We start from the raw sequence: 22,393 nt of genomic DNA, 5'->3' as shown, positions 1-22,393 counted from the left end.
TAATGTATTCACTGAGGGGTGTCATGAGTATTTTGACCCCACAGTTTTTTTTCAGGAATTAATTCAATTTAGAGGAGAAAAAATAAAATTTCATATTTTTGCAAATCTGTCATTTTAAAGACATATTTTTTTCCTATAGTTTACATGAAAATCAGGATTTACACCCCAAAATGGATACCCCTATTTCTCCCGTGTGCAGAAATATACCCATTGTGGCCCTATTGTTATATCTGAGTCCACAACGGGGCCCAAAATGAAAGGAGTAGTCAGTGTCTTTCAAAACAGAAATTTTGCTTGAAGTCCTTTTAGGCCCCATAGCACACATGTAGAGTTCTTGAGCGACCAAAACCATAGAAACCCCCCACAAATGACCCCATTTTGAAAACTAGACCCCTTAAGGAATTTATCTAGGGGTGTACTGCATATTTTGACCCCACAGTTTTTGAATGAATTCAAACCAAGCAAAAGGAAAAAATTGTGATTTTCGTTTTTTCGGCAATTCTGTCATTTTAAAAACAGCTTTTTTTGTACAGCACACATATGAAGGAAGACTTGCACCCAAAAATGGATACCCCTGTTTGTCCCGTGTTCAGAGACATACCCATTGTGGCCCTAATCTTATGTCTGGATACACAACGGAGCCCAAAATGAAAGGAGCGACCGGTAGCTTTCGGAACACAAATTTTGCTTGAAGTCCTTTTAGGCCCCATTGCCCACTTGTAGAGTTCTTGAGCGCCCAAAACCATAGAGAACCCCCACAAATGACCCCATTTTGAAAACTAGACTCCTTAACGAATTTATCTAGCGGTGTACTGCGCATTTTGACCCCACAGTTTTTGAATAAATTCAAGCAAAGCAAAAGGAAAAAATTTGGATTTTTGTTTTTTTGGCAATTCTGTCATTTTAAAAACAGCTTTTTTTGTACAGCACACACATGAAGGAAGACTTACACCCCAAAATGGATACCCCTGTTTGTGCTGTTTTCAGAAATATACCCATTGTGGCCCTAATCTTATGTCCGCATGCACAACGGGGCCCAAAATAAAAGGAGTAATCGGTGGCTTTCAGAACATAGATTTTGCTTGAAGTCCTTTTAGGCCCCATTGCCCACTTGTAGAGTTCTTGAGCGCCCAAAACCATATAGAACCCCCACAAGTGACCCCATTTTGAAAACTAGACCCCTTAACGAATTTATCTAGGGATGTACTGCATATTTTGACCCCACAGTTTTTGAATAAATTCAAGCAAAGCAAAAGGAAAAAAATAGGATTTTCATTTTTTGGGCTATTGTGTCAATTTAAAAACAGTTTTTTTTGTACAGCACACATATAAATGAAGGCTTTCACCCCAAAATGGATACCCCTGTTTGTCCCGTGTTCAGAAACATACCCATTGTGGCCCTAATAGACTTACAGGACCCATGGCTAGGCCTACAATGAAAGGAATACCCGTTGGATTTCAGGGTACCACTGAATAAATTTCAGGCCCCATTGCCCACTTATAGAGCCATTGAGCGGCCAAAACTATAAAGAACCCCCTCAAATGACCCCATTTTGAAAACTAGACCCCTTAACGAATTCATCTAGGGGTGTACTGCGTATTTTGACCCCACAGTATTTGAATGAATCTAAGCAAAGCAGAAGGAAAAAGTTACGATTTTCAATTTTTTTGACAATTTTTTCAATTTAAAAACAGTTTTTTTGTACAGTGTACATAGGAATGAAGACGTTCACCCCAAAATGGATACCCCCGTTTGTCCCGAGTTCAGAAACATACCCATTGTGGCCCTAATCTACTTACAGGACGCATGGCAAGGCCTATAAAGGACGGAACACCTGTTGGATTTTAGGGCACAACTGAATAAATTCCAGGCCCCATTGCTTATTTGTACAGAATAAAGATTGACTCCCTAAAAATTCCCCCCCTCCCCCTCCACGCCCTTTTTGGCGTTCGCAAATCTTAGATAAAAGTAAAAATGTGAACTGTGTAGTATTTCCAATGACAGGGGTAATTACGGAGGCTGGTTGGAATGGGCCCATGGGGCAATAAAACCGGGTATCCCCCCCCCCCCTCCTCTCATGCTTTTTGGGGGTATTTCATGACCTCAGCGGCGGGGATGGGGTGTAAAAAGTGGCGTTCCGTGAGTCTCCGTAAGCTTGATGAGGTGCGGCGGTCTCACACAGAAGGCGCTCAACAAGGTGCTCCTGGAACTGCAGGAAAGCGAGCGTTCCCGGGGCTTCTTGTAAAATACGTCTCACAGGTAGCGGTCTGAATAACGCCGGGCTCACGCGGGTGCAGGCGGAATCCGCTTGCGGAGGCCCACAGCGGATCCCATCTGTGAGCCCGGCTGTGACCCTGCGTACGGCTGCGTAATGTACTGCGCATAACTGCCTACTCACACAGGCGGTCATGCACAGTACACCTTTGTTTGTATTTCCCGCACCATCGCTTAGCGATGACGCGGGTACCCGCAGCCCGTATACAACGTAGTTGCGTATGGGCTGCGGGTATATTCGCAACCATGGAGCACAATGGGCTCTATGTTGCCGATATCCGCAGTAAAATAGAACCTGCTGCGTTCTCTTTTCTGCGAGTGGATAACGCAATTCTGACCCGCTAATGTGAGCGGAATTGTGTAATCCAATGCGATTGATCTGCGTATTACCACGGATCAGACGCATGCGGAATCCGTCATTCCTATCCGGTCATGTGAGACCGGCCTAAGGTAGATCGCTACCTTTTTATCACGTGACTGGGGAACGCTCAACGAGGCCCCTGGTCACTGCTCCAGGCTCTCGGCGACCGTTGGTCGCTGGGAGCAAGGAGATTTTAAGTTTCCTGGGCTCCCTGACTCCTGCGCATGTGTCCGGCTTTTTGCCGGCAATCGCATGTGCAGAATCCTGGAAGGTCCACGGAGGAAGATTGCGTCGGGATTCAAATACGCAGGCCTCCGGTAAAAAGTTTCATCTCCTCTCACCGATCGCATCAGTGAGGGGAGATGAAACTTCAAATTTTTTTTTTTACTTTTACGTGATCGCCATTATTGGATAATGGCGAACACGTGACCAGGAACCGCTCACCGCGGACCCCCATTAAATCTCCATGCTCTTGGCTACGTTTTGTAGCCAGGAGCAGGGAGAATTTAAATTATCCTGGCAATCCACAGCTTTTGCGCATGCGCCCGCCATTTTGGCGACGGGCGCGTGTGCAGAAGCTGTGGTAAGGTCCGCGGATAAATCTGGGGGCCTTAGGTACGTACTTTCATCCTCCCTCACGGATATGATCCATGAGGGGAGATGAAACGTACGCTTTTTAAACTTTTTTTAACTTTTTTTTTTTTTAACTTTTTTACACTTTATTTTCACTTTACATGATCACTGTCATCCATTGGATGACAGTGATCATGTCCCCGGTATAATCTCTCTGCTCCTAGCTACACATGGCAGCCAGAAGCAGAGGGATTTTAAATTCCCCGGGGCTCGAGCCCGTCTGTGCACGCGCCCGATGTCAATCATCGGGCGCGCATGCGCAGACGGGGATTCGGGTCCCGGGACATCGGGACACCGCTGAGGACTGGGGGTGAGTATTTTCACCTCCCCTCATGGATCCGATCCATGAGGGGAGGTGAAACTGACTTTTTTTAAACTTTTTTTAAACTTTTTCGCGATCGCCGCTAACCATTGGATAACGGCGATCGCGGTACCGGGGACCGCTCACCGCAGTCCCCGCTGACATCTCCTGCCTCCCGGCTACCTACAGGAGCCGGGAGCCAGGAGATTTTAAATCTCCCGCGCCGCCGAGCCTTCTGCGCATGCGGCTGACGTAATGCCGCCTGGCGCGCATGCGCAGAAGACCGGCTTCGGGCCCCGGAGCGGCAGGAGAGCGGGGAGCAGCGTGCCAGACCTCGGTGAGTAATTTCAGCTGCTCCGATGGATCCGATCCATCGGAGCAGCTGAATCTTTAACTTTTATGTACATTTATTTACTTTTTTTGCGATCGGCGCTATCCATTGCATAGCGCCGATCGCAATGCCGGGGGGGGCTCCGAACAGCCCGGGATGACAGCTCCATGCTGTCAGCTACCTGCGGACACCGACAGCATGGAGCTGTCACGTCCACAGCCCGAGGGGCACTATTCTCTGCAGGAAGCATGTTTTTACGTCCTCAGAGAATAGAGCCCACTTCGGGAGGACGTAAAAACACTATGGGCTGGTCGTTAAGGGGTTAACCAGTATGATGTTTAAGGTACTGACATCTGCTCTTACCTTGTATTTCTCACATGCAGCAATCATAAATCTTTTGATGGAGTTTTGACATTGACAACAGATTATCTAGTGTGATAAGAATGCTCTTCTATATTCAAAGAGACTCGTCAACTTCTTCTTCTCCTTTAAGCTAAGGTTTTGGGCTAAAAGTAAGTGACCCGCTGAGTCAGGGCTTAGTCACATGGGCATTTGTACGCGCGTATGACAGCTGCGTTTGTGATCTGCATCTATATAGACCCAATGCTTTGCAATGTGAGCGGTCACATGTGCGACTTTTTCATGCGCACAAACGCATGCCTCGAAAATTATACGACACAATGATTCGCAGAACGCATCTAACTGCATTCTGTGGCAAATCATTGTGCAGCAGCACCGACCCCATTGAGAACATACACTAAAGAGCATTCTCCTCTGCCATAGCTGTCACAGCTGTGGCAGAGGAGAACGATGTTCTCCCATTGAATTCAATGGAGCCGGCAATACAGCTGGCTCCATTGAAAGCAATGGGCTGCTGGCAAGCGCTGTATTAATTTTCGGGGATAGGGCTTCAAAGCTGTGCCACAGATTGGAGGAGACCAGATGTGCTGTGAGCCAGAGTAAAGAGTGGCATCTGCGGAAAGGGGTAGCGGCTGCAAAGACAGAGTGAGAGCAGCAGAGACTAGAGGCAGCAGAAATGTGTGTCCCTGAAGTATGGGAGAATAATAACCTGGATATGAGAGTGCACAATGTTTAACTGTGGCTGCTAGATGAGACTCTGAGAATTCTGGCTGATACAACCATTGTGGAGAAATCTCTTTTGCACATAGCTCTGATTATACGGATTTGGTAATCTACCTATCATCGTGACAGAGAGTGAAGGGTCAAAATGTTCCTCAGAATCGAAGGATTAAACAGCTCTGGAAGGACAGTGTGAAGTTTCCTTTCCTGGAGCCGTAAGTGAGGCAGGCCTCATAAAACACCAGACAGTGTGCACACCTACCATTACTTCTTAGACACTGAGCAAGCCTGCCATTAAGGTAAAACGATTATTGCAATTCTTTGAGACACAGAACTGTGCGAACATACTTGAACATCTGGTTCTCTGCGACTGTAAATTCGATCAGAATCGAGTCTGGGACAGTTGGATGTTTCTGTTAAAAGTTTCTTTGGTTCTGCAGATCTCTTTAAGATTCCGCTGGTGACAGAGTGGACTCTGCTGTTTACGAACTGTGAATCTCAAGTTCTGATTTGCTGTTTCAACAGACTGTAATGAGATTTCATATTAACTTTGTAATTCCCTATGCATGTTGTGGAATATTGTTCATTGAATGTCCATATTAGCAGTGATAATCTCTAGCTAGTGATAGTCAGGCTTGTGTAACGGTACCAGAAGAGTGCACTTGTTAACTAAAACTGTTTCCTAAACTGCATAATATTTTTTCTTTCAGTTCTTTGTTTAAAATGAAAAAAAGTTTTACTATTTTGTAACTTTGTAACTATATTCTGCAACCTGTGTCGCATCCCATCACTCTTCACAATGGGGAGATCAGAATTTGGCACAAGCAGCATGAATCGAGGAACCCTTCCTGTCAACCATTCAGAACATTGCATCTCCCCGCCATTTGCAGCAATGGAAAAGGTGATCCTGTCCGCATGGACCAATATTCCTGCAGCGCAAGTTCAATAGCTAATAAATCTATGCCACAATGAAATACTGGGGTTCTAAAGACCAAAAGAGGTCCAAAGTACTACTGGCTGAATGTCTCTAAAAAGTGGCAAATAATATGTTTATTAATGCGAAGCACCGTTTTTTTTACTAAATACAGCGGATAGCTATAGAGTCAGAGAGGGTCATTACTGTTAAATACCCCTATTAGATGTGTTACATTACCCCTTCATTTTTATGATATGCATATGAGACATTTAATTAGAAAACTTCATTTCTAAGCTGTTCTTCTTCCACATGAGCGAACGAATGTCTCCTTTGCAAGCTGAATTTCAGATCAAGTGCTTAGAGTGGAATACCCACACTGCTGCTTCTGTAACTATATCACAAAATCTTCTGACACATACACTAAACCAAATTTGCTCCAAAGTAAATTGAATTTTTATTTGACTGATGTGTATTTTAGGCTGACATGTTTAAACATTCAGGATCTCTGCATTTCCTAACCTCTGACATTTGATTTAATAGAGACAACAGTAACAAAGCGTTGTACTATCTATCTCATATCTATCTATCTATCTATCTCATATCTATCTATCTATTCTATCTATCTATCTATCTCTCATATCTATCTATCTCATATCTATCTATCTATCTATCTATCTCATATCTATCTATCTATCTATCTATCTATCCTATCCCATATCTATCTATCTATCTATCTATCTATCTCATATCTATCTATCTCATATCTATATCTATCTCATATCTATATCTATCTATCTATCTATCTCATATCTATCTATCTCATATCTATCTATCTCATATCTATCTATCTATCTATCTATCTCATATCTATCTATCTATTCTATCTATCTATCTCATATCTATCTATCTATTCTATCTATCTATCTCATATCTATCTATCTATTCTATCTATCTATCTCATATCTATATCTATATATAGATATATCATATCTATATCTATCTATCTCATATCTATCCATCTATCTATCTCATATCTATATCTATCTATCTATCTATCTCATATCTATCTATCTCATATCTATCTATCTCATATCTATCTATCTATCTATCTCATATCTATCTATCTATCTCATATCTATCTATCTATCTATCCTATCCCATATCTATCTATCTCATATCTATCTATCTATCTCCTATCTATCTATCTCCTATCTATCTGTCTCATATCTATCTATCTATCTCATATCTATATCTATATATAGATTTATCATATCTATATCTATCTATCTATCTATCTATCTATCTCATATCTATATCTATCTATCTATCTCATATCTATCTATCCATCTATCTATCTCATATCTATATCTATATCTATAGATATAGATAGATAGATATATCATATCTATCTATCTGTCTATCTATCTATCTGCAAGGAAAAGTAAGTGAACCCTTTGGAATTATGTAGATTTATTCCTTGATTATAAAATGTGAAATCGTGTTGGATTGTTATCTAAGTCACAAATATAGGCAGCAATTAATATCACACATTCTTCTATAACCTGGAAGAGTTTACTGGTTGGATACAAAGAGGAATTAAATACGGTATACACATCAATTATGACGGTCCAAGTTTTAAATCATTCTAGGAATTGCATTCTGAATTTGAGCTTTTACATTCAGTATTCTTACAAGTCTTACAACTGTGAAATGCAGCATACCATCATAATAGTACTAAAATAGCACAATATCATTCAATACATGTACTTTCTAATGTTTCTCGCCATTTGATTTCATTTTCCTATGAAATGCTTCTGGATCGGATTTTAATTGATACCCTGTGTGGCCTAAAAGGAGAATGGAAAGCTGACTTGTGTCCAATTATTCCTGAAATATGGAGTTACATACTTGCAGCAATACCTACTCTATCCCTCAGTGTTGCAGATCTTCGCTTCCACCTATTTTTACTCAATAGGACATACAGAACCCCATTGATACTGTTTAAAATGGACATTCGGACACACTGAGTTTGCTTGATGTCCCACAGTGGTGGCATATCTTAAACATATTTTAAGGTCAGGCACAGGCTTCTCCTGATTTTGGGAACATGTATATGATATTATGTACATTGACATGCCAGAAATCATAGGACAGGAACTATTATTGTGTAGGACCCCTCTAGCCCGGCAAAGTGAAGCAACACAATGTGGTATTGATTCCACATATGGATGGAAGACATCTGGAGAAATGTTGGGCCATGGCATCTTTGCAGCCATCCTCGGCTTCGTGGTATTTGTAGGTGCGGGATCTTGGTGTGAATAGACCTCTTTACTATATTCCGTAAATTCTAGATTGGGCTCATATCAGGCGAATGTGTAGGCCACACCATCCGTAGGAACTCAAGAATCTGGAATTTAGTTGGATGTCTACATCAAGTTATGAGCAGCACATTTGAATACATTTGGAAACTGAGTTCATTTCTATCATGGCTATAATTATTATAAAAGCTTTTTTGTGATTATTCTCACTTTATTTTAAATGCTCTTTTCTTGTGTTCTTTGATATAAAATTACATTTTGCCTGTTTTTTTCTCTGGAATGTTCTAGTTACATGATGTACTGTAGGCTAATATTTTCCAAAGCCAAACAAAACTTATTAAATTAAGAAACGTAAGTATTGTGTTATCTATAGTGTTAAGGATTAATGTGATTCATCCATGTCCCGGACTGGAAAATGTGTGCGTTTCTCTTATTCAACAATTAGACAATTTACTGATGGTAATGGAAAAGTGAGATGTGGCATTTTCTAAATTCAAATATTTCCGATGCAGATTTAAGGCACTAGGGGAGATATTTCTTTCATTCTCTTACATAACACGATATCCTCTTCAGAGCATATTTTAATCACATTGTCTTCAGAAACAGAAATGTATGAATACACGTCATATTAAAAATCAAAGGCAAATTAATCTCTTACTAAAGAGATGCTTTCATAGATTTAAACATTAGCATTACTGGCTATAATAAGGCAAGAAGGACTTCACGGCTCCTGCAGCTACATGGGAGAAATGTGTTTCCTTTCAGTAGATGTTCAGCTGTCTTTGGTAATAACACTGATGTTATATAATTTGCCTCTTTGTCTCTAAGCAGTCTATTTGTTAATGCCAGTGAGACGACTAACTCACACAGTTCTGTGGATCTGAAATATAGGGAAACAGAATGTAACATTGTGCCGCTACTACTAACCATGTATGTACCCAGCTTTACATTAAAAGATTGTTAATTAAAGATTTACCTAACCTTTCAGGTGACTTAACAGAGTAAGCCGTCATGATTATGTACATAAGTACCACTATTTGTAATCATATAATGATGATTATCCGTTCAGTCGCATCCGACCTTCGGTCACTCTATGGATCAATGTTCTCCACACATTCCTGTCTTTCACCGCTTCTTTCAGTTCCGCGATTGACATGTTGGTGGTGGCCTTGATTGTATCTACCTATCTTGTTCTTTGTCGTCCTGATCTTCTCTTGCCACTGACCATGCCAAGCATCAGTACTGTTTCCAGTGAGTTTGTGCGCATCACGTGGCCAAAAAAAGAGAGCCGCTGTTTGATGATTTTGCCCTATAGTGATATTTTCAGTTTGACGTGATCTAACTAGAGATGAGCGAGCTTAAGGATAGATACTCGAGCAAGTATTGTCCTTTTTGAGTACCTGCCTGCTCACCCGCAAAGATTCGGGTGGCGGCGGGGGAGAGCGGTGGGGAACGGGAGGGAAATCTCTCTCCCCCCGCTCCCTCCTGCTCACTCCCGCAACACAGCGCTCACCCCCGCCGCCACCTGAATCTTTGCGGGTGAGCAGGCAGGTACTCGAAAATGGCGATACTCACTCGAGTATCTGTCCTTAACGAGTACGCTCAGAGGCGTAGCTTGAAGCTTCTGGGCCCCGGTGCAAAATCTGTAACGGGGCCCCCAACTATAATGCTTTATTCATAGTACTGGGCTCCCTATATGGAGAAGAGAGGCCTTATGGGCCCCCTAAGGCTCCTGGGCCCGGTGCAACCGCATCCCCTGCACCCCCTATAGTTACGCCCCTGTGCTCGCTCATCTCTAGATCTAACACTACCTTGTTCGTTGTCATGGTGGTCCAAGGTCTCCATAGAATTCTCCTCCAGCACAATAGTTCAAATTAATCAATTTTCCTTCTGTCTATTTTCCTGAACGTCCAACTTTCGCAATCATATTTCGTTATGGGAAAGACGATTGCATTGACCAGTCTGGTTTTTGTTGCAATGCTAATGTCCTTGCTTTTCCAGATCTTTTCCATTCCTTGCATTGCAATCCTACCAAGTGTAATCCGTCTTTTGATCTCGGGTGCAGATTGCCCATTGCAATCGATTTTGGATCCAAGGAAAATGAAATCTTGGACCGACTCGATTTCTTCATTGTTAATTTTTATTTTTCCTGTACCGTTGCCTACCGTGGTCATGACGTATAAGGTATTCCAGGTCCCTTTCACTTTCCGCAAGCAGGGTGGTGTCATCTGCATGCCGAAGGTTTTTGACATTTCTGCCACCAATTTTGTCTTCGATTTCTAATTTGTCCAAAATGCATCGCCTCATGATTGTTTCTGTGTGCAGATGGAAAAGGACTGATGATATAAAGGTGCACTGGGATATAATAATAGTAATCTTTATTCATATAGTACCAACATATTCAGCAGCACTTACTAAGCAGGGGAAAACAAACAAAACCACGGTTACATGTGTTAATCATTGATGGAAACAGTAGGGGTGAGGGTCCTGCTCCAACGAGCTTGCATACTACAAATAATGGGGGGATACAGAAGGTAAAGGGGCTGGAGATGTGCAGGGTATGGCGAGGGGGAGAGTGTTGGATGCTATACACATAGACAATAGTCAAATTGTGACTTTAGGGTGCGGTTGATTACGGCTAGCAGGGATTGCAGTCACTAGGACAAAGAGCATGTTATCAGGCGGACTAGAGAGGTGTTTGGTTTAAGAGATAGGGTATGCCTGCACGAAGAGGTGCATTTTTAGAGCACGCCTGAAGTTTTGTGTATCAGGGATTGCCCAGATAGTTTGGGGTAGTTCATTCCATAGGACTGGTGCTGCTCAGGAGAAGTCTTAGAGGCAGAAATGCGAGGTTTGAATTAAAGGGGTGCATATTCTGAATTGATTAGTAGAGCAGAGGGCATGGGCTGGGTGATAGATTGGGATGTGGGAAGAAATGTAGGGTGGTGCCGTGCTGGTGAGCGCTTTGTGGATGACGGTGGCGAGTTTAAATTGAATTCTGTATTTAACAGGCAGACAGTGCAGTGACCGGCACAGGGCAGAGGCATCTGAGTAGCGTCTGGACAGGAAGATGAGCCTGGCTGCGGCATTTAGGATGGATTGGAGATGAGAGAGTCTGGTGTGGGGAAGGCCGATCAGCATCGAGTTGCAATAATCGAGCCAAGAGTGGATGAGGGCAACAGTGAGCGTTTCTAATGTGTCCAGCTTGTATTGTGTAGTTTTCTCCTCTACAGGCTCACAGTTGTCTTCTAGCCTGTGGGTAGAGATTAGCTGCTATCATGTCTTCCATACACAGAAAGTAGAGGACATCTGACTCCCCTGCCTCTATCTCTCAAATACAGAGAAACAACATTAGCATAGAGGCAATTATACAACAGTACTGAGCAGTGTAGATGTGATTCCAGTAGTTGTGATACAGTAAAACACTTACTATCAGCTGAATCAGCATGTCTATTAGTGTCTCCACTTCTCTGTCAGTTGGCTGATCCCCTTCCTTTTTCCATAGACTTTTATGAGCATGTAATCTGAGCTGTCAGTTAGCTGTTAGTCCATCTTGTCTACCAAAATAGATTTTAGTAGTTTTTCAAAGTGAATGAACAGTTTAGCAGGGAGGGGGGAAAAAAGAAGCCATATACACGGTGAAAGAAGCATTTATTCTGATAAGACATATTACAAGGTTTCTTATTTTTGTCCGTTCTTGATTTATGCAAAGTTTGTTGAAAGCTCATTGCCCATTTTAAGAGAAATTCCCACAACACATAATTTAAAAATGAGCAGAAATGTTATAATAAAATACTACGTTATAGCATTTACTTACTTTTAGTGCCAGTTTAGAAACTCTCAAATGCCTTTCTGGATGCTTTTTTGTGGTAGTGCTTCCACCTGTCCTCTCTTGGTATTTAGTATTGTCTATAGTATGGCCCAAAATATTCCAAACATAACATAATTGGCAGTATTTTTGTAGATGGAAAGGAATTTGGAATGTGGAGAAATACCTGCACATGCCATAGGCTGGAGACAAAATCATCACCTTTTCATGTTCTGATTGCTCTTGCTTCTAAAGATGGACCTAGTTATGCTGGGGGACCTCATTACGTTTTTGATTTCTATTGCCTCTATTCTATTGAAGAAGGTATAACAGGCAGTTTTGGGGAGTCATACAGCATAGAGTAAAAGGCTTTTATTTGAGGTTTATTGGTAGTGGGCCCAAAAACATAGACGTGAACTGGTAATGGGGAAGGTATGTTAATGTGATTAGTTCTATTACATATGGTTTATCATATTAAAAACTGACATTGTAAGTTCTATGACTGTGTGATTTTATTCTACTATAACATCTCTTATTACCAGGTGGAAAATTGTTGGTATGTTAGTATGCAAATGATACTCTCAGTACCATGTCAACTGTGAATGAGCCCACTTGTCACCTGGGGTTTCAGAATTCCTGGTATTCCCGGAGGTGGAAACAGTGATCCATGTCTATTTTTCTCCTGGGCATACATAGGAAACTGGGCAGTTAGTAGCTCCATGCTTATGTCTCATTGCTAGTTATACTCTGCATAGTTCATAAGCGTTATGCAAAATCCATATGTAATATATTTTGTCACGACCACCCCACAAAAGTGGAACTTACATCCAATTAATTAAAATGAAGACCCCCCTCGTGCTGATTCTCACCACCATAGTCTTCCATTTTATCCTGATATACACTAGTGCCTCTTAAAGTGTAAATGAACTCTCCAAAAACTTTTTAAATGTCACAGGAACATGCAATAATAATAAATGATAATCTTTATTTATATAACAACAACATTGTTATCATGCGGCGGTGTGCAGGGTCCTGCGGTTGGGTTGTATCCCCCCGGCTTGTTGTTCGGCTGCTGGGGACGCGGGTGCCTGGCCAGCGTGGTGCTGGTGGCGCACGGCGCCGGGTGCCCGTGCACCTGCACCTGCGAGTGCAGCTGCCGTGTACGAGCTCCCTTGTATTATCTTCTGTTGGGAGTTGGCTGTCTCCCTCTCCCCGCTCCTGGGTGGAGGCTTTTGTTTAAAGGTCAGGCAGAGACTTGCAATCACTGCCAGTTATTGGTTTCCCTCAGTGTGCTAGCTAGTCTGCCTCTGTTGGTCTCCTGCTTCTGTCAGCTTGTCTGCTATAACTTGCTATTATCCGCCAGGTTTTTCCATCTGCCTCAGTTCTGCTTGGTATTGTTCGTGTTGGTTATTTACATCTTTCTTTTCTGTCGGTATTCTACCCTTTCCATCCAGGTACACCAGTGTCCCTTTTTAGATCCCTAGTTAGAGTAGGCACCGCCGCCAAGTTGCCCGCCTGGGGTTAGCCAGGAGTGGAGGCAAGCAGGCAGGGGGGGGGGGTTGTGGTTGAGATCTAGGGCACCCAGGCTGGCGTATCACGGGAAGTATACCGTAACATAATAACTGGCCCTTAAAATTGCTCGCCAATGAAGGCCATGAGTACCCTCGCAAGTCAGTTGCAGGATTTAGGGTTTGTGATCCAAGACCTGTCCGGTCGTATGGTGGTCCAGGAGCAGCGGGAGTTAGCGCATGTTTCTATCGCCCCTTCTATTCCCGAGCCCAGGTGTCCTCTTCCTGAGGTATTTTCAGGGAGAGGAGCAAGTTTTTTGTTTTTCAGCAGGCATGTAGATTGTATTTTCGAATGCGGCCCCGCTCATCCGGCTCACAATCCCAGAAAGTTGGATTGATTATGTCCTTACTTTGGGGTCCCCCCCAGACATGGGCCTACTCCTTGCCCGAGAGTTCAGCTTGCCTGCAGTCAGTTGATTTGTTTTTTTAGGAACTTGGAGGTATTTTTGATGAGCCGGACCGTGCGGGGTTGGCGGTATCTCATCTCATGTCTTTACATCAGGGGCAGCAGTGGGTAGAGGACTATTGCTCTAAATTTAGGTAGTATGCAGGTGACACCTCTTGGAACGATAGCGCTCTTAAAGATATGTTTTTGTTGGGTCTTTCTGACGCTGTCAAGGATCTACTCATTTCTCATCCCGCTCCTGTGACACTCAATGATGCAATGGAATTGGCGGTCAAAGCTGACAGGGGGCTGAGATTTAGAAAAGAGGAGCATCAGGCCCATACAGATAGGGAATCCAGCAGACCCGCTCCCACTTCTCCCATGCAAAGTTTTGGTGCCGAGCCTATGGAAGTGGATCAGCTAAGTCCTGAGGAACGGCGACGGTTCCGGATGACTCATCGTGTCTGCATCTATTGTGGGAAAGCTGGACATCGTCAAGCGACCTGTCCTCAGAAGCATCTACAACATCAGCCCAAACCAGCGGAAAAGTTCAGATCCTAGGCAATTTTTGTGAGGATCGCCTAGGATCACAGGCACTCCCTAATTTGTTGGTGCCTTGTCAGATTGGCTTCTGGAATTTCACTTGGTCTGGTGAAGCTTTTATTGATTCGGGTGCTGCCACCAATTTGATTAGTTTAAGTTTTGTCAGACCTCTGATGACTGAATGCTTGGCGTTAAAGATTCCCATTCGCTTCACTAGTATTGATTCTACCCCTCTGTCGGCAGGTGTTGTACAATGGAGGACTCCCATTTTACAGTTCACTGTGGGTGTTCTCATTTCTGAGAATCTGTTGTTCTTGGTAATGGAAAGGATGTCTGTTAATGTAGTGCTTGGTATGCCCTGGTTGGCACTGCACAATCCCCGATTTGATTGTTCCACTCGGGAATTGACACATTGGGGGTTGTCCTGTCATAGTCACTTAGCTACTATATCCGTGTGTTCAGCAGATACCATACTTATTCCTGAGTATTTGTCTGATATTCATGACGTATTTTCCAAGAAACTGTCTGAGACTTTGCCTCCCCATAGGGAGTGGGACTGTGGTCATGATTTTATCCCCGACAGTCCCAACCCTAAGGGATCCATTTTCAATTTGTCTGGGCGTGAGCATGAAGCCCTTAAGTCTTATATCTCAGAGTCTCTGGCCAAAAGACATATCAGGCCGTCCAGGTTCCCTGCCGGGGCAGGTCTCTTCTTTGTAGAGAAGAAGGATGGGACATTAAGGCCTTGTGTGGATTATCAGGCTTTAAATAAAATTACAGTGAAAAACCAGTGTTCTTTGCCCCTGATTCCTGATTTATTGAATCAGGTGGTAGGGGCCCACTGGTTTTCCAAATTGGACTTAAGGGGGGCTTACAATTTAATTTGCATCCAAAAGGGAGATGAGTGGAAGATGTCGTTCAACACCTCGTTTGGACATTTTGATTGTCTAGTCATGCCCTTTGGACTTTGTAATGCCCCAGCGGTGTTCCAGGGATTTATGAACATGGTCTTCCACGGCTTCCTGGGGGTATTTTTGGTCATAAATCTCGATGACATTCTGTTGTACTCCCCAGACTGGGATTCACATGTGCAGCACCTGAGGCTGGTTCTGACCTGTTTGCGTGAGTACCAACGTTTTGTCAAGTTGGAGAAATGCATTTTTGGTACTAAACAAGTGTCTTTCCTTGGTTATGTGATTTCACCCACAGAGATTCAAATGGAGCCTGATAAAGTGGCAGCAATCTCCCAATGGGTCAGACCAGATAACCTGAAAGCTCTCCAGCAGTTTTAGGTTTCGCAAATTTTTACTGTAAATTCATTAAGAATTATTCTGTTATTGCTCAACCCCTGACAGATCTTACCAAGAAGGGTGCCAACTTGGTAAGATGGTTGCCAGAGACCCTAGAGGCTTTTAGTCGTCTCAAAAGGGCGTTTACTGCTGCTAGTACAGCCTGACGCACGGCAATCGTTCTTCATTGAGGTCGATGCGTCTGAGGCTGTATTGTCTCAGGAAGTCAGTGGGAGATCTGGGTATAGTCCATGTGCATTCTTCTCGTGGAAGTTCAGTTCGGCGGAACGTAACTACAACGTGGGTAATCGTGAGTTATTGGTGATTAAGTGGTCTCTAGAAGAGTGGCGTCACCATCTTGAGAGGGCAAGGCATCCTCTTACCGTGTATACTGATCATAAAAACTTGGTATATCTCACCAATGCTAAGAGACTCACGGCTCGTCAGGCCAGGTGGGCGTTGTTTTTCACCAGGTTTAACCTCGTCGTTACATATATTCCAGGGGAGAAGAACGTGAGGCAGACGCCCTCTCACAGAGTTTTGGTTATCTGGAAAGTGAGACAGTGGCTCCTGAGAATATCCTGGCACCTGGGGTAGTGGTGGCAGCTGTAGAATCTGATCTCGTTCCTCATCTGCAAAATTGTCAGCAGGACGCTCCCTCGGGGTGCCGGAGGGCAGATGGTTTGCACCAGAGACCTTGCGTCTTAGAGTCATTGAAGAGTCTCATTCATCTGTTCTCGCAGGCCATCCGGGGGTTCAGGGGACTCTGGATCTTTGTACTAGACACTACTGGTGGCCAGGCATGTCTCGGGAGATCCGCGACTTTGTTAAGGGATGCTCTGTCTGTGCACGCTGTAAAAGTCGTCGGCGGCATCCAGAGGGGCCTCTGAGACCGTTACCGGTGCCTTCTCATCCATGGTCGCATTTATCGGTAGATTTTATCACCGATCTACCTGAGTCTCAGAAGTTCACCACTATCCTAGTTGTTGTAGACTGTTTCTCAAAAATGGCATATTTCGTGGCATGCTGCTGTTGGCAGAGTTTGCACTAAACAACCGTACTTGTTCTTCCACTGGGGTATCTCCATTCCTTTGCGTATATGGTCAGCATCCTCGCTTCCTTACAGCTATTTCTACTCCGTCTGTCAGTCCTGCGGCGGATGTCACCAGAGATGTGCTGCAGGGGGTATGGAAAGAAGTATGGAAGAACCTGGAAGCAATGGGGACTCGTATGCAGTTGCGTAGTGGGAGGAGTCTGTCAGTATCTGAGCCTTACAGGATGGGACAGAAGGTATATTTGTCTTCTAGAAATCTCAAATTGAAGGTTCCGTCTTTGAAACTGGCACCGCGTTACCTGGGTCCCTTTGTCATCACCCGTGTGGTAAACCCGCTTGCTTATGAACTTGATTTGCGAGCCACTTGGAAGGTTCATAGGGTTTTTCATAAGTCATTATTGAAACCTTTTGTCCCTTTGGTGAAGTGCATTCCAAAAGAACTGTTGTCTCTCTGGAGAAATCTTGGAGACGAGATGTGGGGGAGTTGCATTAAAGTTAGTTTAAGGTCATTAGTAGAGCAGAGAGCAGGTGTAGAGTGGTAGACAGAGATGAGCGAGATGATATAGAGTGGTGCAGCACTGTGAAGAGCTTTATGGATGAGAGTGCTGTGTTTGAACTGTGTTCTGTATTTGACGGATAACCAGCGTATTGACTGGAACAGGGTGAAGGCATCAGAGTAGCAGAAGGACAAAAAGATAAGCCTAGCTGCCACATTCAGGATGGATTGGAAAGGGGAGAGTTGAGTGCGGGGAAGACCAATCAGTAACAAGTTGCAGTAATCAAGCTGACATAGCATAAGAGCAACAATAAGAGTTTTTAATGTCTCCACAGGGAGAAAAGAAGAAAATCTGGAAATGTTTTTGAGGTGCCGGTGACATGAATGGGAGTCCAGGTGCTGTAACCCCCACTGATTGCTAAAATAAAGTAGCACCCAGCCTCTCACCAATCAAAAATGTTGACACATCCCTAGGACATATTGTTTGAAAGTAAATTACAGTTGCACTTATTCCTTTCTTGCAAAGTTTGCTGTGTTTATGGAGGTCAGAGAGACCCAAGAGGGTAGTATACATAAACCAGTGGCAAGTTTTATTTAGTGAAGAGCTGATCTTTATGAAGACTTAAATCTAACTAATGGACACGATTGTAGTGATGTTTCATATAAATATTAGTTCTCATATAAATATAATAATGAAAATATACAAAGCAGATTGACACAATCTTAACTTGGAAACCTTGCTTCTGCTCACAACAGGGTAATATAACCTTTCTGCATCCACTCGCTCAGGATATTATAGCAATTACAACCCATCCACTTTTCAGCATTTCACATATCATACTTGTACTCTTCCTGTCATAAATGCATCTATATTTATCATAAATTCAACTTTTAAATTGACTCTTCTTCCTGTTGATAGAAAATCTGCAGCAAGGACATAGTATAACCATAGCATTTAACAGTTAATGAAATCAGTCATGTAAAGCATAATGTAGTGTACATTAACCCTTTCCAATCCACTGTCTGACGCCTGAAGACATTCTGATTGAAGGCTGTACAACTCCGATGTCTTAAGACGTCCGGTAGGGTATTCTTACTGTATATTACTGGCCGTTCTGTTGTCGGGGGGCCTTTCCAGCATGTCCCATACCGCAGTACTGGCTACAGCCAGCAGATGGCGCCATTGTGAAATGGCAGAAAAAGATACCCCCCAAGGAAACCCTGAATCCAAAATTGGATTGCAAAGGGTTAATGGCATGCCGCTTGTGTGTACTAGTACAAATGGTATAATTATAACACTGACCTAAGACAAAAATGTTCTAGTGCCCCCATCCCATTTTTAGGACTTGAGTACATTTTTCATTTCCTCATTTGCAAGAGACTAGTTTATAGAATCCTGGAATGGTAGAGTTGGAAGGGACCTCCTGGGTCATCGGGTCCAACCTCCTGCTCAGTGCAGGATTCACTAAATCATCCCAGACAGATATTTGTCCAGCCTTTGTTGAAGGAGAACTCACCACCTCCCATGGTAACCTGTTCCACTCATTTATCACCTTCACTGTCAGAAAGTTTTTTCTAACATCTAATTTGTGTCTCCTCCCTTTCAGTTTTATCCCATTGCTTTTAGTCTTTCCTTGTACAAATGAGAATAGGGCTGATCCCGCTGCACTGTGACAGCCCTTCAGATATTTGTAGACAGCTATTAGGTCTCCTCTCAGCCTTTCTTTTGCAAGATCCTGTAACCTTTCTTCATAGGACATGATTTGCAGGCCGTTCAACATCTTGGTAACCCTTCTCTGAACTTGCTCAAGTTTGTCTATGTCTTTTTTAAAGTGGGGTGCCCAGAACTGCACACAGTATTCCAGATGAGGCCTGACTAAGGAAGAGTAGAGGGGGATAATGACCTCACGTGATCTAGACTCTATGCTTCTCTTAATACATCCCAGAATTGTGTTTCCCTTTTTGGCTGCTGCATCGCATTGTTGACTCATGTTCAGTCTATGATTTATTAGTATAACCAAGTCTTTTTCACATGTGCTGCTGCTTAGCTCAATTCCTCCCATTCTGTTTGTACTTTCTTCATTTTTCTTGCCCAGATGAAGGACTTTTCATTTCTCCTTGTTAAATACAATTCTGTTAGTCACTGCCCCCTGTGCAAGCTTTTCTAGATCTTTTTGAATACTCTTTCTTTTACCTAGTGTTAGCTATCTCTCCTAGCTTTGTGTCGTCAGCAAATTTGAACAGTTTCCCATGAATTCCCTCCTCATTTACAAAAATGTTGAACAACACTAGGCCTAGGACAGAGCCTTGTGGTACCCCACTTGACACATTCTTCCACTTGAATGTGCAGCCATTTATGACTACTCTTTGAGTACGATCACTCAGACAGTTGTGAATCCACCTAATAGTTGCCTTGTCAATCCCATATTTGGTCATTTTTTCAATAAGTATAGTATAAGATACTTTGTCAAAAGCTTTACTAAAGTCAAGATATACTATATCCACCGCTTTTTCCTGATCAACCCAGTTGGTGATTCTGACATAGAAGGAAATTATATTAGTCTGGCATGACTTGTTTGTTACAAACCCATGCTGGCTCTGGTTAATTACTCCATGTTCATCCAAGTACTTGCATACATGCTGTTTAATAATTTGTTCAAAAATCTTTCTCAGTATAGAAGTCAGGCTCACATGCCTGTAGTTTCCTGGGTCCATCTTCTTCTCTTTTTTGAAGATAGGGACAACATTTGCCCTTTTTCAATCTTCTAGTGTTGAGTGAACCGAACCAATGGAACCCTGTTTCAGGTTGAACTTTGCTAAAAGGGAGTAGAAGGTGGGTTTCTTCTTCATAATAGTTTATATAGGGCATACATTTATTGAGGAGAAGGAGGAAGAAGAAGCCTGGTGACACAGTGGTTAGCACTGTTGCCTTGCAGTGCTGGGGTCCTGTGTTCAAATAGGACCAATGGCCACATCTGTAAGGAGTTAAATAAAGGTAATTATTATGAAATAGAGGGAGAACATACAAGCTCCATGCAGATGTTGTCAGATTTGACCTTTAGACCCTCCTGCACACGGCAGAGACGGATTCTGCATATGAAATCCTGCAGCGGAATCCAGCCCTGAGAGCAGCGGCGTCCGCATATACCTGGTTACTTTTATTTTCATCTGTACTGCGGATGGTCCGCACGGCTCACCATCGAACATGCGCAGTACAGATCTTTTTTTAAAACTCCTGCCTTTCCTGCATCATCGCCTAGTGATGACGCGGATTCCATGACCTTTCTGCAATGTCATTTGCGGAGGGGCTACGGATCGGATGGTTTCCATTGACTTCAATGGAAGCCGTCCGTGTGGAATCTGCACAAAAATGTAGCATGCTGCAATCTCTCTTTTACTTGCGGGAACCACAATTGGTTTCCGCAAGTGTGAAGGAAGAATCGATTTCCCATAGCATGCTATGGGCGGTATTTGCTGCGGATCTGCGGTGCAGACGCCCATTGTGGATTCCGCAGCAAGTATCTGCCCGTGTGCAGGAGGTCTAAGACTCAAGTACTGCAAGGCAACGATACTAATTGCCGAGCCACAGGAGATGGGATTATCATTGGTGAAGATTTGGTTTGAACTCATTCAAAAGTTTGCGCATCTCTAGAAACCATATTATTGTGCATATTCTCAATACCTATTAAATTAAGGACAATTCCACCTTGAATGGCAACCTGTCTCTCCAGGTGCCCGGTTGCAGTTGCAGGAGTAGTCATCATGTACAACATTGAATGTATCTAAACTATAGTAGACATTTTTACAACTATGGAGCTGCACTTTTATTCATTGGCCCCAAATTCTCCATAGAAGTACATATTCCCCGGTCGCCTTCCAACACACATGCAAATAGATACATTTCTGAACTCAATGCAATGGGTTAGGACCACAAAGGTTTCATTCAGCTTCTTGAGCAGCTTCTGCACCTGATTTAGTGATGGATTCCATAAGATATAAAATAGAAAGGAATGTTCCTCACCTACAACATTTACATTTAGAAATTTACCAAGTATCTGCTCCTTGTGTAGGATCCAGCTTCTATGTCACCCTCCAGCCTAGCTCCCTATAAATAAATACTTTCTACTTCCAATCTATAAACGGTTCAGACATTTCTATCCCTTTTTTCAACACAAAGTTCAAAATTAATCATTTTCCAAGTCCGAATCTCCCATTTAAAGTCTGATGAGTCAGAGACTCGTCATAGTCTATGTGTATAAGTTAAGATTTGCAATAGTAATAGGTTTTCAACTGCTGCAGCTGCACGATATGCTAATGATCAGTAACAGGAGGGGGTGAACTCTTAGAACATCTCCCCATTGCACAGAAACGTAGCCTTAAAAATAAAATTAAAATGTATATATAACCATGGTGGGGTGACGCTCAGAGGTATGTAAGGGGACGTCACTGGGGAGCTGCATTCTGGATATTGTATTAAATACTTCCAATCTTCAGTCATAACTCATTTTGACAAGTCAAACAATAAAAGGGATAATTGCCCTCCCTTTTTTCGTGACCCATGTCTGCAAGGTCTCACCTATTAGTGACGTGCATGCTGCTCAGAGGTAGGAGGAGAAAGTAGATTTTTTTAGTCATCCACTATTACCCCCCAAGCCCCTCCTGTAGAAGAGAGACTATAAAAGCCACAGTATGGCAGAGAGCCGACTCAAGCTGGGGATCAGGGAGAACAAAGTCTAATTACATAGAAGAGATACATAAGAAGACTGTCAGGCAAGGGAAGAAGATAGATCTGAGAGAAGACACATTCCACAGACAATGTAAGTACTCAGCGGAGCTATCCTCGGTGCTGAACCCTTACTGTCTGACTTTTCTCTTTGTGAGTTTGATGGCATCACTTTACTTATATTCTGCCTATAATTAATGTATTTGTAGCTAGAAATGACTGAAATGTACTGAAATATTACAAATCTGTAGCATAGAATGGCTAAGCTGATACAGGTACAGGTTGTTTTACTTGCACACTTCAATAGATAAC

General features: G+C 43.0%; 1 protein-coding gene across 3 annotated transcripts in view; it reads left to right on the top strand.

The window, feature by feature from the left end:
• Positions 1 to 22,393, top strand: part of NPY (neuropeptide Y) — a 115,383-nt gene that overhangs the window by 62,369 nt on the left and 30,621 nt on the right. Inside the window, exon 1 of one of the 3 annotated variants that reach the window (XM_066584838.1) lies at positions 22,095 to 22,175. The exons of the other annotated variants lie outside the window; for them this stretch is intronic. The gene's annotated coding sequence lies outside the window, so the exon portion shown is untranslated. Of the gene's footprint in view, positions 1 to 22,094; positions 22,176 to 22,393 lie in introns of those variants that run through there. 3 annotated transcript variants of the gene reach the window in all.

Source organism: Eleutherodactylus coqui, chromosome 12 (assembly GCF_035609145.1).
Source record: "Eleutherodactylus coqui strain aEleCoq1 chromosome 12, aEleCoq1.hap1, whole genome shotgun sequence".
Classification (NCBI taxonomy): Eukaryota; Metazoa; Chordata; class Amphibia; order Anura; family Eleutherodactylidae; genus Eleutherodactylus; species Eleutherodactylus coqui.
The sequence above is the reverse complement of the archived record's forward strand: the minus strand, read 5'-3'. Positions and strand labels throughout refer to the sequence as shown.